The 7,356-nt window shown below is 40.8% G+C and overlaps 1 pseudogene; it reads right to left on the bottom strand.

Annotated features, from left to right (window-relative positions):
• Positions 1-1,240: 1,240 nt before the first annotated feature.
• LOC112308682 (vacuolar protein sorting-associated protein 72 homolog pseudogene) lies at positions 1,241-3,323 on the bottom strand (annotated as a pseudogene).
• Positions 3,324-7,356: the final 4,033 nt, after the last annotated feature.

Here is a 7,356-nt window from a genome sequence, read left to right as displayed (position 1 = left end):
GCTCATGACATTTATCAATTTTAAATTAAATGAGCTCTCGTATTTGTATAGCAATTTAGCATTTACAGTGTGCCTGAGTTATCTATCATCTTTCTCATCTGGCTACACCTTACTTTTTAAAATTACTAACTTTTTTTATTTTACAATATTTTATCTATTTTTAGAGAGCGGGGAGGGAGGGAGAAAGAGAGGGAGAAAAACACCAATGTATGGTTGCCTCTTGCATGACCCCCACTGGGGACCTGGCCTGCAATCCAGGCGTGTGCCCTGAGTGGGAATCAAACCAGCAACCTTTCGGTTCGCAGGCCTGCACTCAATCCACTGAGCCACACCAGCCAGGGCAAAATTACTAACTTTTATATTTATCAAAGTAATGTCTGTATTTGGTCAAAAATGTCAGAACATTATGAAACTTAATGTCAAAACACAGCTGATTTCTATTTCATATCCCAGTTCTATTTCCCGGAGCAGCTACTTTCAAAACTCTTCTAGCACTGTAAATACCTCCGGATTTTTATTTTTATTTTTTAATCCTCAGTAGAGGATATGTTTATTGATTTTAGAGAGAGAAAGAGAGAAACTTCGATGTGAGAGACAAACATCCATCTGTTGCCTGCCCTACCCATCCCAACTGGGGTCACACTGCTACCTAGGTATGCTCCCTGACCAGGAATCCAATCCACAACCTTTTGGTGTACACAACCTTTTGAGATGACGCTCCAACCAACTGAACCACCCAGCCAGGGCCTGATTTATTTTTTTAAACATTTTATTTATTTATTTATTTTTAGAAAGAGGGGAAGAGAAGGAGAAAGAGAGAGAGAGAAACATCAAAGTGTGTTTGCTTCTCACGTGCCCCCTACTGGGGTCCTGTCCTGACCTGCCACCCAGGCATGTGCCCTCCCTGGGAATTGAACCAGTGACCCTTTGGTTCACAGGCTGGCACTCAATCCACTAAGTCACTAGCCAGGGCCTGATTTTTAAATATTACTGTAATATGCTTCTATAGCTATTTATTTTGGGGGAGAGAAATCTTTCAATTTTATTAGATTAAAAAAACACAAATAAAACCAGTAGGAACTAGGGGGAAAGCTGGTGAAAGAAACATAGAAAGTCTGGGCAAAGATTAGAGATGACAAAAGGAGAAACAGGGAGGGGGGGAGGAGGGAGATTGGAGGAAGAGGAGACATTGAGAGCCCAAGTCAGGCAAGAAAGAGGTTTCTCAGGACTAGACATCTCTTCATTTGATGATGATTTTCTGGTGCAAGGTGTGAAACCCTGAGCCAGGGAAGGGCTCAGGAAGGAGGTGGTAGGCCAGGGCCAAGGGCCCAGGGCTGAGGCGGTGATTGGCAGTCTGTGGGCAGTAATGTGCTTCTTTTGCACCTCACAGATGGTCTTGAGGCTGACACAGTGCCATGGTAGGTATGTCTGTAACAGGATCCCAGTATAGAGCTAGGCGATGGGTCACTGGGCAGACCCCCCAAACAGGGACCTTCGGGGGCTGCTCTTGGGGAAACCATTCCTCAAATGTCTCATCATCAGTAAAAGTGAAGATGCGTGAGCAGCGACGAGGAGACAGGTCCTGTCCCCCAACGGGAGTCAATGCAGAAGCCGTGGGAGCAGGATTAATCCTTCCACATCGATACTCTCTTCTTCAGGGCCTGGCTCCCAACCAGTGGCACTGTCACTGAATGAAGTTAATTAAGAGCCCAGGACACTTCTGCTTCTTGTGAACCTGCTTCTTTTTGTCAGCCTGAAGTCACTTATATGTCTCTAGGGAAAGTAAGTCGAGCTCCTCTGTGATCTTGGCCTCCCTGAGCAGCAACCTCTGGGGGGGGTGGGTGGCCTCTCACAGTGGGACCTTTTTTGCCCCTTGACTCACCCTGCCTCTCCTGTACCTGCAGGAATGTTTGTTGTGTGTGTTCACCTGTAGACTGATGCATGAAATCTGACTGTCAGAGCCATCATCCTGTGTTCTAGTGGTAGCAGTGCCTTCTCTTCTCAGGCCTCTTGAGAGCTACCAGCTGGGTGCTGACCTTTCCTGGCCTCAAGCTCTTGAGAGGCTCCTTATAGGCTTTGGTGACTACTTGGTGCTTCCTTCTTGGCTCTTCTGCTTCTCCATCCCTGGATGGTTCATCCTCTTGGTTGATGTCAAGGCCAGAGTCCACCTCATCCTCTCTGTCTGACTGGTCCCCCTAATACTCATCATCTCCCGATTCCTCCAAGGAACTCTCACAAGTTGTCTGGTTGAATTTTATTTCCTCTCCTGCCTCCAGAAGCCCTGAAAGCCTGTTCCCTGCAGTCTTGGGAAGGAGGGGGCAAATTCCTATCTTCTACTGGGACTGCAGCTACCAGCAGACCCTCGCCTACACAATCGATTCCTCTATTTCTTGATTCAACAAAAGAAGGTAATAACGCTCTGTTATAGTAGTTAAGGAGTTAAGTCTCTCATAACACCACCCTGTATACTTTCTCTCCTCCCTCCTTCCCAATATAGTTATAAAGATTTGTACACTTATACGCAAATGCTTATAACAGCTTTTATTTGTAATAGTAAAAAAAACTGGGAATGACCCACCAACAGGTAAATGAATAAACACATTGTGGTATATCCATGGACTACTACTCAACACTAAAAAGAAAAGAAGTATTAATATGTAAAACAACATGGATGAATCTCCAAACCTTTATGCTGAGTAAAAGAAGCCAGATGAAAAGAGAGTGTATTCTGTATGACTCCACTTACATAAAATTCAAGAAAATACAAATTAATCCCTAATGACACAAAGCAGATTAGCCATTGCCTAGGTTCAGGGGTTGAAGGAGGGATGAGCTCTAGAGGAATGGATCACATGGAAACTTTGGGGAGTAAAGGAAATGTTTGTTATATTGGTTGTGATGATGGTTCCACAGGTATCTACTCATGAAAATGTTCATCAAATTGTATACATTAAATATGTGTATTTTGTTACAAATCAGTTATACTCCATGAAGCTGTTTTAAAAATTGTTAAAGCTGATTGAGAGTTTTTAGCATGGGTAGGACTCCTCAATAGGCCCTCCTGTAGTCTGATCAATAGATGAGCTGGCATTTTCAGTGGGGAACTTCTCAATGTTAATAGGTGGAGGTCTTTCCTCTGGGACCATTTGGTTTCTCCTCCAATCTCTTTGGAGCAAGGGTGCTTGTATTTCCTTCAGTTGGGTGGAAGCAATGGGGAGGGGGCACGTAAATGCATGGAATAAGGCAGTGGATGTGGAATATCTAACTCTGATTTTAATCTGTTTTCAGTCCCATACCTCACTGTTCTGTGTTGTGCTATCCATCCATCCATCCATCCATCCATCCATTCATCTATTCCATAAATACTATTGAGTGGCTGCTACATGTCAGCTATGAACAAAGCAGCTGTAAACAAAACAGAGAAAAGTTCCTATCCTCTTAGAGTTTACAGTCCCCTCCACCCCGATCCATGGTTTCATTCTTTGGGGTTTCAGTTGTCAGCAATCAACCACAGGTGGAAAGTCCCAGAAGTAAATAATTCATACACTTCAAATTGCATACAGTTCTGAGTAGTGTGAAGAAAACTTTTGCTTTTCTGAATTGACCTGCTCCCTCCCACCTGAGACATGAATCATCTCTTTGTCCAGGGTATTTACGCTGCATAGGATGCCCATCCATTAGTCACTTAGTAGCCATCTCGGCTCTCAGATTGACTGTTGCAGTGTTTATGTTCAAGTAATCCTTATTTTACTTAACAATGGCCCCAAAGCACAAGAGTAATGATGCTGGCAATTTGGATATGCCAGAGAGAAGTGTTTCCTTTAAATAAAGGTATGTACATATAGAAAAACAAGCATAGTACATACAGGGTGGGGCAAAAGTAGGTTTACAGTTGTGAGTATGCAAAACACAGTTTATTTATTCTTGTAATATTATTTGTTAATTGTATTATTTTTCATATGAACAACTGTAAACCTACTTTTGCCCCACCCTGTATAGGGTTCAGGATTACCCATGCTTTTAGGCATTCACTGGGAGTCTTGGAATGTACTCCCTTTGGATAAAAAGGGACTATTGTAGTCACCAAGTATCTGTTGAATGAATCAAGGTATTATTCACTAAACAAAAGTAGTGAGGAAAGGCATCCCAGGTAGGACAAAACTAAGTGGGGAAGGGTATAAAGTCTCGGAGATAGGAGTATCAGTGGGCTGTTTAAGAAAGAAAGGAGCATGAGGATGTAGAGTACAGCATAGGAAATATAGTCAATATTATGGTAATGACTATGGTATAGTCAATATTATGGTATGATGTCAGATGGGTAATAGATTTATCTGGGTGAGTTCTATAAATGTCTAATCACTATGTTGTACACTTAAAACTAATATAATATTGCATGCCAACTGTAATTGGAAAATTAAAAAAAATAAATAAAGTTATTTTTAGGCCTTGTCCAGGTAGCTCAGTTAGTTAGAATGTTGTCCCAATACACCAAGGTCGTTTGGTACCAGGTCAGGGCACAGACAAGAAGCAACCAATGAATGCAAAAATAAGTGGAACAACGAATCAATGTTGCTTTCTCTCTCTCTAAAATCAATGAATAAAATCTTAAAAATAATAAAGTTATTTTTAAGAATGAAAAAAAAAGGGAGATGAAGAGAAGAGTAAGGGCCAAGGAGCTCAGGTTAAGGAGCTTTAGCTTTCATGAACAGGCATCAAAAGTTTTTGTAAAGGTGGTGACATTTGCAAAACAATGTTTTCGGAAGAAAAATGTTAGAGATGTAGGACTCGGGTCTGTCTGCAGATAAAGTATGGTTGGCACACAGTAGATTCTCAAATATTCGTTCAGTGAAATGAATATTCGGAGGATAGAGGAGGGGGTAAAGAAGGAAAAACCATACGGCATTAGTCCAGGTATAATAGGATGCAGGGGTGTCCAACCCACAGCCTGTGGGCCACATGCGGCCCCAGGATGGCTATGAATGCGGCCCAACACAAAATCGTAAATTTACTTAAAACCCTTTTTTTGCTCACCAGTTTTTGTTAGTGTCTGTGTATTTAATGTGTGGTCCAAGACAACTCTTCTTCCAGTGTGGCCCAGAGACGCCAAAAGGTTGGACACCCCCATTAGAGGTTTGCTGGTGAAAGCAGGGAAGATGATAAGCAAATAGTTCAAGGGATTGGGAGAATTTAGGCACAGATTGAGTCAGTAGAAAACAGAATTTATTAAATGTTCTTGAACACAGTATGTTCTGTGTGCTCTCTAACATTAATTAAATAGAATTGATCCTACCCTAGAGGGCTTTACTACATGAAATTTAAAAAAAAAATTGAAAGGAAAACTTCCATAAAACCAAGACACTAATCTTACTCTCATTACACTTTATTTCCTTGAGCTACTAACTGATGGGAGGCAAAAAAAATATATATCTAATATATCCACCCAATACAAAAAAATAATGCAAAGGAAAGTGAAGGAAATCTTGTGAAATCACTCCCCCAGGCTTGACATTTTGAAAACATTCTTTTTAACTTTAGACCACAAATTCCTAAACAGTAAATGCTCTGGCTGATAACACAGAGGAAGACTGAACACAGTGGAAGACTGGTCTGGAGGTGGCAATGACAGAAGCCAGCAGGCCAGCAGACAGGGCTTTACAGAGTTGGGTTTTTTTCTTTTGTTTTGTTGTTTAATCTCTGTGGCATCACATAGGTTTCAAATTGACTTTTCAAGTGTAACCAGAGGTGAGCTGATTCAGGGGCACAGACTTCTAATAAGATAAGAAACAAACAAAGCAACTTGCTATTTTATTTATTCATGATCAGATATAATTGCGGGGAAAACTGCAGTAGCTGGAATATCAAGTTGTCATCAGAGACTTATCTGGTAAACACGGATTTAGTCCAGAACACTTTGGTCATCTGGTTAGCAATGGCTTTCTCTCCTTCTCTCTGACTTCTTCTCAGAAAGCCCCTCACTGCATTGGGCATATACCGACAGTTCTTTTACTCTCTGACTCCCCTTTTTGCACACTTTCCCCCACATTCTTGAATATCAACTGGCTATAATTAAATAAGTCATAGGATCTAGTTTTTGAATAGTAATTCAGACAAAGAAATACTGTCCAGCAATGAAAAAGAATTAAGAGATTATCCTAATCTTGATGTTTCTTAAAAATTTTATATTAATGCTTTATGTTTTTTAATTTTCAAAACTCAAAGGTGTGGAAATCTCAAGCTTATAGACATATTGCAAATACAGTGCAATTCCCTCCCCCCAAATAAATCATTTGAGTGTAAATTGCCCACATTATACAAGTACATTCTATGAATCTACAATGTAACAATCAAAAACGGGATTTAACATTGATACTTTACTATCAGCAAATCCTCAGAACCCATTCGAGTTTAATCAGTTGTTCAATGATGCTCTTTACAGCAAACGGATCCAGTCCAGAATCACACCGTATTGTCATATCTCCTGATAGTCTTCAATTCAAAAATCATAGAAACTCGGTAATATTCTCGTCTCCACTCCCCTTTTCTTATTCCCCAGTAGTGCTCTGAAGTTTCTCCCTCAGTTTCTCATTCAATACGAATCTCCCGATACCCAGCTTCCCCTTTCCCATCTGCTGCTTCGGTCATTTCTCTCAATTCTGTACGGCAGAAGTCTGGGAGCCAGGCTGAAGACAACTGCAGGTGAGGAGTATAAGGGCCAAGGCCGAAAATATATAAAAGTGAATGTATTTTGTTTTTGTCAGTCTTTCCTGATTCTACTTCAATGGCCCTTTTTATTCATTCAGGATGTTCCTAAGTATCTTTAGTATACATTTATGTCTTTTACATAGGCCACTTACACTGTGAGTTTCTGTCTGTGCCCCTCCTTTATTTTATATCTCTTAGGATACTGTCAAGTTGCAAGTTACACAAAACTCAACTCAAGCCTCCTTAGACAATAAAGGGGATCCATTGGCTAATACAAAATGTAAGTATTTACAAAACGCCTGGCTACTGCATCTTCAGGATAAAGCTAATTTTCCATTTTCTCTAGAGGGGCTTCTCTTTTCTAAACTTTTCTAGCTCTAAGTGTCAATTACTTAGCACAAAGCAATGTGGTAAAAAAAAACTTTAGTTTGGTCCAGGAACACTGGGATTTAGCTTCTAGTACAGATTCTTTGCGTAATCTTGATTAAATCATGTTCTGTCTCTGTTCCATGGCTGAGGCAACTTTCAGCTCTAACATCCTTGGCCAGAGGTCAGCAAGCTATGGCCCCGAGCCAAATCTGACATACCTCCTGGTTTTTTAAAAAATATTTTATTTATTTATTTTTAGAGAGCAGGGAAGGGAGGGAGGAAGAG

Source organism: Desmodus rotundus, chromosome 9 (assembly GCF_022682495.2).
Source record: "Desmodus rotundus isolate HL8 chromosome 9, HLdesRot8A.1, whole genome shotgun sequence".
Classification (NCBI taxonomy): domain Eukaryota; kingdom Metazoa; phylum Chordata; class Mammalia; order Chiroptera; family Phyllostomidae; genus Desmodus; species Desmodus rotundus.
The sequence above is the reverse complement of the archived record's forward strand: the minus strand, read 5'-3'. Positions and strand labels throughout refer to the sequence as shown.